This window comes from Bos javanicus, chromosome 22 (assembly GCF_032452875.1).
Source record: "Bos javanicus breed banteng chromosome 22, ARS-OSU_banteng_1.0, whole genome shotgun sequence".
Classification (NCBI taxonomy): Eukaryota; Metazoa; Chordata; class Mammalia; order Artiodactyla; family Bovidae; genus Bos; species Bos javanicus.
In genome coordinates, this window is record NC_083889.1 from 54,623,090 (window position 1) to 54,635,767 (window position 12,678).

Genomic DNA, 12,678 nt, shown 5'->3' on the forward strand with positions numbered 1-12,678 from the left:
GCAAAGCCACGGTACAAACAAAATGACTCCAAAGAAAAGAAGCAAACTCCCTCCAAACTTGTATCTACCAGTATGTGAATATATAAGCAAGGGAGGGAGATAGCAAATTGCCAGATTTCCTCAAACCTAAGTCAAATTGTAAGGTGCACCCCAATCTTATGTACCACTAAGGGAGGGTGCTTCCCAGGTGGCTAAGCGATAAAGAATCCGCCTGCCAGTGCAGGAGATGCAGGTTTGATCCCTGGGGCAGGGAGATCCCCTGGAGGAAGACATGGCAACCCACTCCAATATCCTTGCCTGGAGAATCCCACGGACAGAGAAGCCTGGAGGGCTACAGTCCATAGGGTCCCAAAGAGTTAGATAGACTGAACAACTGAGCACACACACACAAGTCAAATTGTAAGCTGTACCACAATCTTATGTACCAGTAAAGAGGGCTTCCCAGGTGGCTCAGCAGTAAAGAATCCACCTGCCAATGCAGGAGAGGCAGGTTCAACACCTGGATCAGGAAGATCCCTCTGGAGAAGGAAATGTCAACTCACTCCAGTGTTCTTGCCTGGGAAATCCTTGGTGGGCTACAGTCCAAGGGGTCACAAAGAGTTGGATGGGACTTAGTGACTAAGCAGCAACAAAGAAAGGAAAAGAACTTCCAGCATAAAACTATACCATGATTCAGGTTTTTTTTTTTTTTTTTGCAGGTTACGGTGTATACCTGAAACCAGCGCAATACGGTAAATCAACTATACTTGAAAGACAACAACAAAACTATAATGTGTTATCAACTCTCTATGTACATGTATCCCTTTCTCAGGGCCGTGAAACTATGCATCCTAAAAGCTACAAAACAGGGTTCGGACCGAGGTTACATCTGGTGACTGGGATGTGTAGATACAGACCATTCTGTATCTTTCTGTCTGTTTCAGTAAGCAAACCATTATTTTTGTAATGCAAATGACTGAAGTTTAAGAAAAGGAAATCGGTTTTCGGAGCAGTTGCTGCCTGGTTTCTTTTCCGGGCACCTCATGGGTTGGGGACACATTAATTAGCAGCTCTGGGTTCCCTGCTGGGGGGAGAAGGTTGGAAGGGGGCAGGTGAGCGTCAAGCACGCACTTTCCAGAGCTTGTCCTAGGCGGGTCTAATCAGCAGAAATTTCCCTTTATTAAGGCCTGGGCCCCAAACCCATCATTAAAGGCTCTTCAAGTCTGATCGTACACAGTGGAGCCACCAACAATGCGACAAAGCCTAATTTCTCAGAGCAGGGGGCAGCCGGGGGCTCTTCCTCCCGCACCGTCCTCTGCTGTGTCTGCCTCGCACCATCACTGCTACCTGGCGTCAGACCATTCCAAGTCCTGGCGGTCTGCGTACTGCCCTCTCTCCAGCAAAACGCAAACAGAAGGAGGCTACACGTTGCACTTGTCTCGTTTGGGGCTGCACCTCTCGCTCACTCTCTCTCTCTGCCCCCGCCCTGTTCGATCGACTAAAGGCAGGCAGGGTGAGCATGAGGTTCCCAGGCAACCCCCACGATCACGTCTCCCCGTCTGCTATATCGAGGGTCAAGAGTGATACTAAGTAAGGACACTGTTTTCGCCTTCGAAACAGCCGATCAAAACAGGAGCCCTCCCCCACTGAATGGGACGGATGCACCTCCCGTCTGCCGTGGGTGGGGGAGCCAGACGACAAACAGGAGAATAAACACTGAAAAGACTACGAATTGTGACAAATGCTATTAAAAGACAAGGGCCGTGACCGGGAACACTCCCTTTAATAGATCAGGGAGGATCTCAGTGGGGTGCCTATGAGATGGAGCCTATAATAGAAAGAGAAGGGTTTTGGGCAGTCTAGATCGGGGAAACAAGTGCAAAGGCCCTGAGGCGGGAAAGAGGCCGAAGAGCTTGAGGACTGGAAAGATGACCGGTGAGCTAGAGGAGGCGAGTGAGGGGCGAGGGGTGTGACGAGGGGCCCACAGGCCGTGGGAGGAGTCTGGGTTTGATCCTGTGCAGCATGGCAGAGGACTGCAGAGACTGAAGCAGAAAGCACCACAGTCTGGTCGGCATCATTAAAAGCATCCATCTGGCCACTTAGGGAGAACAGATGATTTGGGGTGGTGGGGGGGAGCAAGAGAGGATACGGGGGACCAGTGAGGCAGGTCATCCTTTCACTTGTTCCACACGTGTTTATTCAACAACGTTCTGACGAAATCTCAGACAAACACACAGATGGAAACAAACAAGACTCATTAGCTGGGGCCTGACTCCAGAGGTGCAGGAGCTTACAGGAGGAGCGTAAAACAAACGGAGAGGCAGGAAGTCTTCCTGCATTTCAGGAGGCCCTGAAGGATGGCTGAAGGGTGTTCAGGGATGGACACCGTCCGGGCAAAGGCTCAGAGGTGGGGAAAGGTTGGTGTGAACAGGAGCTGTACTCCTATCTGTACTGAATGACTCGTGTACTTAGTGGATGAAATAACTAACTGAGGAGAGAGGAATGGGAAGAAGGTGAAGCTGGAGGGAGGTGCTGGAAGGGTAGATGGGGATAAATCATGGTAGCGCTGAACAGGGGCCAAGGAGTCTGAGCTCCGTCTGCTTGGCAACAGGGAGCACTGAGCCCTTGCCCACAGAGTGGCTGGCCAGATGGACGTTCTGAGCAGGGCCCCCTGGTGGCCATGCACGGCCAGGGAGGAGGCTGGAGGCAAGACTGAGGGAGAGACGGCAAAGCCTGGCTCCCCCGTCCCATTCTGATGATATGATTAATAATAATAAATAGCTGACACTTTATAGAGCTTCCTAAGAGGCAGGCACTGTTCTAAGCTCTTTATACCCATTAACTCATTGAACCAGCAGGACTCCAGAAAAGTTGGCGCTACACTGTACTCCGGTGTGCAGGGAAGGCGACTGAGGCAGAGAGAGGTTACGTCACTTGCTCAAGATCACACAGCAAGGAAGCACTCGGGCTGGGAAGCAAGCCCATGTGCTCAGACTCCAGGGCCCACTCTTAACCACTGCCCTTGGCTGTCTTCTCCACCTAGGATCCCACAACTCTACATTCGGGTAGAGAAAACCCTCACACGATGCCCCTGACTGCCTGCTGAGGCCTCAAGAATATGCCAACGAGCCCCTCAAAGCACGAGAACTGACCAGCTCCTGCTCATGGCTCTACTACTGATCTGCCAGACCAGAGTGAGTCCCTGGACATCTCTGAGGGACACCTGTGTCTGGTCTGCAAAGCGAGGACGAGAACGCCTTCTTCACAGGACGGACAGGAGAACCGCGTGTTTCGAGCCAGGGTGATACCCACATTAGTGAGGAGGCAGCCAGCAGGAGATGCACAGGGCCTGCGAGTCACGCCTACCCTCTCCACGATGGCTGTGGTCACTTCCCCGTTTCAGAGGCGAAAACTACAAGGCTCAGAAAGCAACAGCCCACCCAGGGGAGGCAGCCCCTCAGTGGCAAAGCTGGGGTCTGAAGTGCCCAGGAGGCACTTAAGGAAAGTAGTCACCACTCTGGCCCAAGGGTGGCCCCATTGTGGCTCCGACCCTACCAGGGTCACCGGGCATCCTAGAGGGTGAGAATGAAGAGCAGGCCGCGCTTGACTCCTGGGGCCCAGGCCTGGCATTGCCGAGGTATCAGCGCGCAGGGTCTCCTGAATGTCCTCTGCACCAGCGGGCAGCTGTGTTGAGTGCACAGGCTGTGTGTAAGTGACCCTGTTCTTGGCTTGATGTCTGGCCCGAGGCCTCACCCTTTCCCCTGGAGGATTGGGGTGGTATTATGACCTTTGGGGGTGGTGGCCAGTACCATGGACAGAGTCCTGGTGTTCTGGCTGTCACTGGGCAACCTTGGGCGACTCTGCCCTGGGCCCCGGTCCTCCGAGTCCAATGCACACAGTAGGATAATGGGGGCGGGGAGGGGGCTGGCTTCCTCCCAGGGGTGCCCTTCTCAGCTGGGAGAGCTGGCTGGAACTGCCACACTCCCCCCAGCCCGGGTGTCCCTCTGTAAAGGGGTCCAGTCACGGCCACGAGGGGTGAAGGGACACATGTGGACAGCGCTGCGCACAGAAGCCCTTGGTTAATGACGCTGTTACCGGTAATCTGGTTACCATGGGGGCTGTGGTGAGGCTCGAGGAGGTCCCCAGGGGAAAGCTCTCAGGTCACTGGTCAGCACCAGCCTCCATTCACCGTTACTTGCCGTGGTCCCACTGTCTAGCTCTGACCCTGGAGCTCAGAGATTCCTGAAGAAGCTTCTGAAGGTCCCAGGGTGAGGGAAGCTGTTCCCTCTGCCTGCAGATGTCTGGGCACACCCTGGCCTCCGAGAGGGCAAAGAAACACCCACAACCAGCCTGGACCTCAACCCCCAGTCACCCTATATTCTATTCCCACTGACTGAGTGTGGGTGGCTACAGCCACGGCTCCTCCCAACACTGGCCCCATTTCATAGATGAGGAAACTGAGGCCCACTGAGGCGCAAGGACCATGGTCGGCGAGGCCACACCTTGGGCACAGCAGTTACTCATGGTCCAGCCAACAGCTGGGCGTCTGCTCTCACCTACCGCCTTCTACCTGGGGCTGCACCTGGCCTGACACATGCTAAGTCCTCAGCCAATATTGGTTTTATCGATTTCTATTCTCTTCCCTTTTCAAGATCCTCCCTCTGAGCTTGGAAACTTGAAATTGGCTGGGGGTGGGAATGGGGAGAAGGGCCTGGTTTTAATCTGAAGTGAGTCATGTAAGTTGATAAATTTAGAAGTGGCCTTAAGAGTTCTTAATCTCCTGCCTTCAGATAGTTGCTAGGAAGAGGCTGGTTCTCAGCGACCTCCGCATCGCAAATATACAGGACTGCAGGGCCGCAGTTGGTGCCCCCCGCCCCCTACCAGCAGACCCTGCTCCCCAGTGCTGGGCTGTTAGACCTTCGGCCTGCCTCCTCCTCTGGAATCATCCTGGGGTGAACAGGAGCGACTGCTGTCTCAGGCTTGCTCCCAGGAAGCCCAACCTCAGGTCCCCAAGGATGTGCACACAGAGCCACAGGCTCCTTCTCTTCCAGCCCCGGCCCTTCCCTGTAACCTTGACTATCAGCAATGTCTGGGAAATTTTGAATCTTAGACATTTAAAGTCCCAGGGGGCCCATCTGGCTCCTAAGTCCTCATTTCAAAGATGGGAGATTGGTGCCCAGGGAGGGACCGTGACGAGTCCAAGGTTACTTGGAGTGTCTGTCAAGGGCCAGCTGCACCCCGGTCTCTGCTCGCCCTCTCCCGTCCCAATCCATTCTGTGACCCTGGCACAGCTCGGCATCTGGACCAGCTGGCCAGCGGGGCTTTAGCTCCCTCCAGGAGGGAGCTTTGCTGTGTCAACTCTGCAGCAGTCCCCAAGAAGGCGCTTAGAGGCCAGCAGGGCTGGCAGGTAGACCCGCAGGGTGACTGGGGTGGCAGGCTCTGTAGGCCTTGGGCTTGGCTCAGCTCAGCCCCATCCCCTGCACCGTGGGGAACAGGCAGAGGCATAAAGGAAGAAGAAACCACTTCTGATGGGAACCCCAACCTGGAAGACACTGCATCTGGCTGCCGTTTCTTCTTGAAACCTACCCTCCCCCGGGCAGGAACCTCGTTCTCCATGAGAATCACAGAGTTCCAGACTGACACGGGCCAGGAGGAGACATCAGACTGGTGCCTGGAGCTGGGGTCAGGTTCCTGCTCTGGGGAGGGCCAGCTGTGTGACCTTGGGCAAGCTGACGTAAAACCTGGACCTCAGCCGTTTCATCTGTAAAATGGGTGCCGTCTGTCTTGCTAGTATTTTATTGAGCCCTGTGTCCATTTTCACTACCATTTATGGAACTAGAAGAGACTCATTAGAAGCTCATTGAATAATAATTGCTTACACTTCAGTCAAGCACTTCCTCCAGGCACTTTAATTCTATTTAATTCTCACAGCAATCGAATGAATTGGATACTTCTGTTACATCCATTTTAAGATGGTGGGACCAAGGCACAGAGAAGCTATGAAGCTGGCACAAAGTCACACAGCAAGGAAGCGATGGAGCAGGAGTTGAAATCCTAGAGTCTGGGCTTTAAACTCCTCCCTGTACTACCATCTTCGTTGTTTGCTCTGAACTGGCAATTTTTAGGCACCTACTGCATACGGGTACTCTGCTGGGCACGTGGTACACACAGGAGCTTGTTAACTTCTCACGACAGCTCTGGGAGGCCGGGATCATTTCAGAAGAGGAAATGAGGGCTCCCGTGAGATGCACAGAAACACCCAAGATTCCACTGTGACTGAGCTGGGCATGCAGGTGGGAGATGGCTCTGTTCTCCCCACCTGGTGGCCCTGTCCAAGTCCCTGATAGGTTATTATCTTATTCACCGTATTTCAGTGAAGCTAAGATGCATCTGCTGGAAGAAGCATCGCTACTTTATGTACGCGTCAGAAAGAGAGAGGCATGGCTGGGTCTACTGCGTGCCCTGATTCAGAGATGTCAAGACGTGCACCACGCCATCCCCATGAGACTCAGCTTTCACCACCATGCCCTACTAGGGAGGCGCTGCCCCCATTGACAGCTGAGGGCACTGAGGCCCAGAGGGGAAGGGCACACAGCTGGTCGGCACTTGGTCCTGAACCACCGTCCACATCACCGCTCAGCCAGGCCATGTGGGACCTCCCCCTGCCCCCCTCTCCCCCTGGCGCCTCAGGTCGAGGAGCAGACTCGGGCAGCTGGAGCCCCCAGCTTGTTTCCCCAACAGCCAGGATCCTCCTGCCCTGCCCGGCCTGGACAGGAAGTGGTGGCAGCTCAGCTCCCGAGCTACCCTGGAGCGGGCACTCAGTCTAGGGAGGCCAGGCTACAGTGATGCCTCTGGCCCAAACTGCCCACAGCTCCTGCAGTGCAGCCCCTGGGCAGCCAGGCGTGGGCGGGTGAAGCGGCCTGGGCCGGCATGGAGAAGTCCAGACCTTTGTAGACAACTTCCCTTGCAGTGGCAGGAGAAGCCTGGAGAGACCCACTTCCTTCCCCAGGAGCTACAAGGCTCCTGGACCCCAAACACGGCCATCCACTCATGGCTTCCCCCGACAAGCTCTTCCAACCCCAGGCTTCACTACAGCACAGCATCTCTGGGTCTTTGAAAATCAAATCCACTCCAGCCCTGGGACCAGGATTTGCCCCTTCTGCAGATATCTTTAAGGAAGTCCTCTGGGGGCCCTCCCCCAAAAGCAGGACAGAAATGCAACGTCTTTCAAACATCTGATGCGGTGGGGGCTTCACTTGTGACAGTTTTCTGTCCATCACATCGTGCACAGATATGTTTGTGAGATACGGTTCTTCAAGCTCAGAGAGGCAAAGCTCAAGGTCACACAGCAGCAAACGCTGGCACTGGGATTTCAATTCAAGTCTACCTGATGGCACGAGAGGCGATTACTTTAACACTGACCTCTGGGCAGGCCCTGAGCTGAGCGCTTCCTTTGCATTACTTCACCAAATTCTCCCACAAGCAACAATATAATAATAACAACAACACTTTTCTTACTCCCCATCATACAGATGAAGAAACATCCTCTGGGCCCTCAACTGCAACACAGCACAAGGCGCTTGATTTGAAACCCATTTGCCTCTCACAACTGAGAAGGTGGCTACTGATGTTACCCCCACTTAATGGAGGAGTAAACTGAGGTTAAGTCACGGGTTCAACCACACACAGCTATTTCACGGTGGAGCCACTTGTTAGCATATGGCTTGGATTAAGCAATTACCCTCCCACACATTAAGTTAAAAAAATATTTGTAAAATGCTTGAGGATACATTTTAACGATTAGAAATGACTATTAGGATTAGCATTTTAGAACTTGGCTATGATCCCACAGACTGAGTGGCTGCTGTCCCATTCTCCAGAAGAGAACACTGAGGTTCACAGAAGGGACTGTGGGATCTCAACCTTCTGCCCTGCACTGGTCTTCAGGGGTCAGCAGGGCTCACTCACGCCCCGCCAGCTACCCTGCCCACTCTTAGCTCTTCTCTCCCCAAGGCCCTGCAGGCTCTGGGTGAACACAGGGCTGGCTGGAGGTCTTGCCCTGTGGGTTCCTGGCTACATGGAGCCTCCGTTCAGCAGCTGTACCAAGGGAGGAAGGAGAAAGTGCGCTGGAGACCTAGGTACATTCTCAGCTCTGCCCCTCTTTTGCTGGGTGACTTGGGCACTTCTGAACTCCCCAGGCCTCAGTCTCTTTGTCTGTAAAATGGGTAACAGTGAGGAAATGCAGCAATGTGCGTTGGATTCACTGGCAGTAAAGGGGCTTTCTAGTAGCTCAGACGGTAAAGCATCTGCTTGCACTGCAGACCTGGGTTCGATTCCTGGGTTGGGAAGATTCCCCCAGAGAAGGAAATGGCAACCCACTGCAGTATTCTTGCCTGAAGAATCTCATGGACAGAGGAGCCTGGGGGGCTACAGTCCATAGGGTCGTAAAGAGTTGGACACAACTGAGCAACTAACACATACACGGCAGTAAATGCTCAACAAATACAGTCATCCCAAGACCCCCGGCAAACATAGAAACTCGGGATGCTCAAGTCCCTTCCAGGAGGCCCTCTGTATTTGGGGGCCACACACCTGCAGGTACAGTGGCTGGCTCCATTCGTGACTGCAATGGGTTGCATCGTGTCTACCCAAATTCAAGCCTACTTGGCACCTCAGAAGGTGCCCTTATTTCGAAAGGGGGTCTTTGTAAATCTCAGTCATCCTTGATTTAGGGTGGGCCCTGTATTCAGTGACTATAAAGAGGAGGTGAAAGGGGAGAGGACACAGGGTGAGATGAATACAGATTTGAGAGGGAGTGACGCGGCTGTAAGCCAAGAAACGCCTTGTATCGCCTCTCTCGGGGCCTCTAGGGCGAACTGGCCCTACCAACACCTTGATTTCAGACTTGCAGCCTCCAGAACTGTGAGAAAATAACTTTCATTGTTTTAAGCCATTAAACAGTTTGTGGTCGTTTGCAACGATGGCCACAGCAAACACACACAGCAGTTGTAACTGCTGCGGTTGATCACGCCTCCGACTCGCCCTGGCTCAGCCTCTTCACCCCGAGGGCCGGCTGGCAGGAGAATCTGCTCCCACTGAGGACATGAGGCGGGCGGGATCACGGCCCCCGCCTTCCAGGGGGAGCATGGGACCAGGGTGCCATCACAACTTGCCCAAAGTCACTGATCCATGCCAGAGGTGGGCCTGGAAACCCGGTCACTCAATCCTCAGACCAAGGTCATCTCCCCTACACCCGGGGCCTCTGCAGCCTCAGGGACCCCAGTCCTGGTGTCCCTTCCCCTGACCACATCTGGCCCGGCCACCTCGCCCTGCACGGAACCCTGCAGAGGCTTCCTGAGTTGTGCAGGATGCTTCCGAGGGCTGGAGGGCAGGGTGAAGCCCTCAACACGTCACCCGGCAATCACATTACTTCTTTTTTAACTGCTGTCACCCTGCAGTCCTATGAAGTGGGCAGACTGGGAAACACAGTCCCACTTTACAGATCCAAAACCGAGGCTCCAAGAGGCGGCAGGGCTGACACAAGGGCACGCAAAAGCCGCGGAGGTAGGTTCTAAGCTCACACCTTCCGGTTCTCAGTCTCCAGTTTCCACTCACTAAGCCATGAACACAAGCCACATCCTGAGCCCAGCACCCTCTCACTCGCGCTTTACTGCAGCCTGGGACGTGGGTACCATTGTCATCCACTCCACAGATGGGTGAACTGGGCAATGGTGGTCACCTGGAATGCCAGGACACACCGCCTCCATCCACTTTCAGCTCTCAAAAAGTGACACAGTGAAGTCACTCAGTCGTGTCTGACTCTTTGCGACCCCATGGACTGTAGCCTACCAGGCTTCTCCATGGGGTTTTCCAGACAAGGATAACTGGAGTGGGTTGCCATTTCCTTCTCCAGGGGATCTTCCCCACCCAGAGGATCGAACCCAGGTCTACCTGCATTGCAGGCAGGTGCTTTACCCTCTGAGCCACCAGGGAAGCCTCTCAATAAGGGGTAAAGCCAGACACCCAATTGTCTCCACCCAGGAGAACATTCTCCCTAAATATCTTGTTTCAGGCTCCTACAGAGAGAGAGAGGGATGAACTAGCGCAGGTTCAATATTCAGACTTTGGAGAGAGCAGGTTGGGCTGGTGGGGCGTGGGGGTCGAGATTCCAGGCATGAGGCCCGCCTGGCCTCCCAGTCTGCACTGTGTGCTCCAGGCAGGGCTGGGGGAGGCGCCTGTCCACCCCTACATCGTGTGTGTGCATGTGGCACCCAGATCCCGCACCCCAGACAGCTCTACCGCAGCCCTTTGGGAACTAAGGAGGCTGAGAGGAGCTGCATTCTGTAGCCCAGGCTCCTCCACAGCCCCAGCCTTGGCTGTGCACCTACTATGTGCCAGCTGCTTCTCAATATCAATCTGAATAAACCGTGCGTGCTCAGTTGTGCCCAACTCTTTGCCACACCATGGACTGCAGGCCAGCAGGCTCCTCTGTCCATGGGATTCTCCGGGCAGGAATACTGGAGTGGGTTGCCATTTCCTCCTCCAGGGGATCTTTCTGACCCAGGGATTGAACCCGTGTGTCCTGCACTGGCAGGCAGGTTCTCTACCTCTGAGCCACCCAGGAAGCCCTGAGTTAAGCAGCCCTGCTTTAAAACTATCTCCGTTCTAGAGAAGGGCAGAGTAGAGTTACAGACAGGAGCCTTGTCACCACTGTCAGGACACGGCTGGGGTGAGGCATCCCCAGGGCTCAGGGCTAAGGCCCAGGGAGTCTCCTTGGAGCCCTCCTCCCAGCCACATGGGATCTGAAGCTTGCCTGGCTCCCAGAGAGGCCTGATTTAACTGTGCACGTGGAAGTCAGGGGCTGGGGGTCGGACGGAGGACTGGAGGGCTGGACAGCCAAGGTTCAGTCTCCTTCTGCTGCCAACTTGCCAGGCACCCTCAGTTTCCCAGGAGGCGGTGGTGGCTGGGGAGCCGCCTGATGGCAGGCACCCCCAGCTCCAAGAGTCCGTGAGCTCCAAAAGCTCATTCTTACGCCCCTCGGCTCCTCCCTCCCCGGGGTCTCAGAGCCGTAGGGATGAGAACGCAGGGACTCTGATGAAGAGGCAGTCCCCAGGACCTCCTGACATACTGGGGGACCCAAAGATCTGCCCCCACAGGTGATTCTTTAGGTTCCCATCCTTGTCTCCGCTCCTGACCTTGGCCGATCACAGCAGCAAGGTGCTCTGCTGCCCCGGCTCCTGGCCTTGACTCCAGGCATGGCTCTGTACACAGCTCTCTGCGGCAGTCCAGGGCCCCGGCCAGCTGCGGGCCAGGCAGGGCAGGGACAGGTCTGCCCTGGCCACACGTGAAGACACTGAGATGCTGAGACAGAGAGACTTGCCCAAGGTCACACAGCTTCCTGGGGAAAGAGCCTGGGCCTGGCATGGGCAGCCTTTTACCTTAGACTCAAATATCTGGGGGAAACCAGTGGCCCAAACAGGCCTCTGCTGCAGGGTGCCTGGGACCAGAGGGGGGTTGGCAAGACTCCGCACTCTCCACTGAGCACAGTATGACCTTGGACAAGTCCCTTCCCCTGGCTGGGTGTAGGTGTCAATTCCGTGGGGTCGCGGGGTGGCAGAGGTATCCGGCTGCCCAGGACAGGGCCACACCTGCCTGGGGAGGGTTCTGCCTTCAGCCACAGGAGACCCTCTGGACCTTTTCTTGGAGCCTCACCCCCAGATCCTAAGATCTTGGCTGGCTGGCGCTCAAGAGGCTGGCAGCCCAAATTGGAGCTGGCCTTTCACAGGACGGGAGAGGAGGAGGGGGTCTCAGGGGTCAGGCAGGGATCCTGGCGGCCTAGCCTACCCCCCATCTCTGCCACGTTCCAGCTGTGTGACCTTGGGTAAGTGCCTTCACTTCTCTGTGCAGCTTCTTCATCTGGGATTTGAGGATAAGAAGGCTATGGGAGGCCTCACTGAAGTGCCAACCACGGAGTCATTAGCTCCGTGAAGGCTAGCAGGCTTATTATCATCTGTCCCGGTGTCCTTGACCCGCACCTGTCCTGGGCGGAGAGAGAGAGGGTGGGGGGAGGGGTGGGGTGGTCAGTGGGAAAACAGAGGGAGGGGACCAGCCACGGGCAGCTTTTCTGACTTTCGGATTGAAGAAGACTTTGGAGGCTGCCAGAGGCATCCCACGCCCCAGCTCTCAAAGACCCCACACCAGCGTGCCGGTTTTCAGGTGCCCAGAGAAGCGGGTGGCGGGGCTAGTCTGGGCTCCTGGTGGTCTGGGTCATGGGCAGAGGCCACCCTCGCCTCCTCCTCTGTTTCCTTTCCAATTCCAGGCACTTCTGCAGAGCACCAAGAAGCCAAGATGGCCTTGCTGAGCACAGGCACGGCTTCCTGGGAATGTGGGCTGGCCCTCCCCTCAGGCCTGCATGGGGCCAGGTGTCCCTCTGCCCCACAGGCAGCCCCCTGGGGCGCACCCAGGAGGTTCCTGCACTCCCACGAAAGATGCCTGCCTATCGAGGGGCCAGTGTGTGCTACGTCTCTGCCTGGGCCATCTTAGCACCCCGGCAACACACATTCGCCCATGGGTACACTCCAGCAGGCCCCGCACCTGCCAGTGCATGGATGGGCATGCGGATGGCACGCAGGACGCCACACGTGCGTGCCTGTCACTTTCACAAGCCACAGTCACGGCTGCTACGGGGCCTGGCGGCGT

At 55.6% G+C, this 12,678-nt stretch overlaps 1 protein-coding gene across 13 annotated transcripts in view; it reads right to left on the reverse strand.

Moving 5' to 3' along the window:
* The window catches only part of ATP2B2 (ATPase plasma membrane Ca2+ transporting 2), a 380,163-nt gene that overhangs the window by 162,945 nt on the left and 204,540 nt on the right, over nt 1–12,678 (reverse strand). The window lies entirely within an intron of this gene.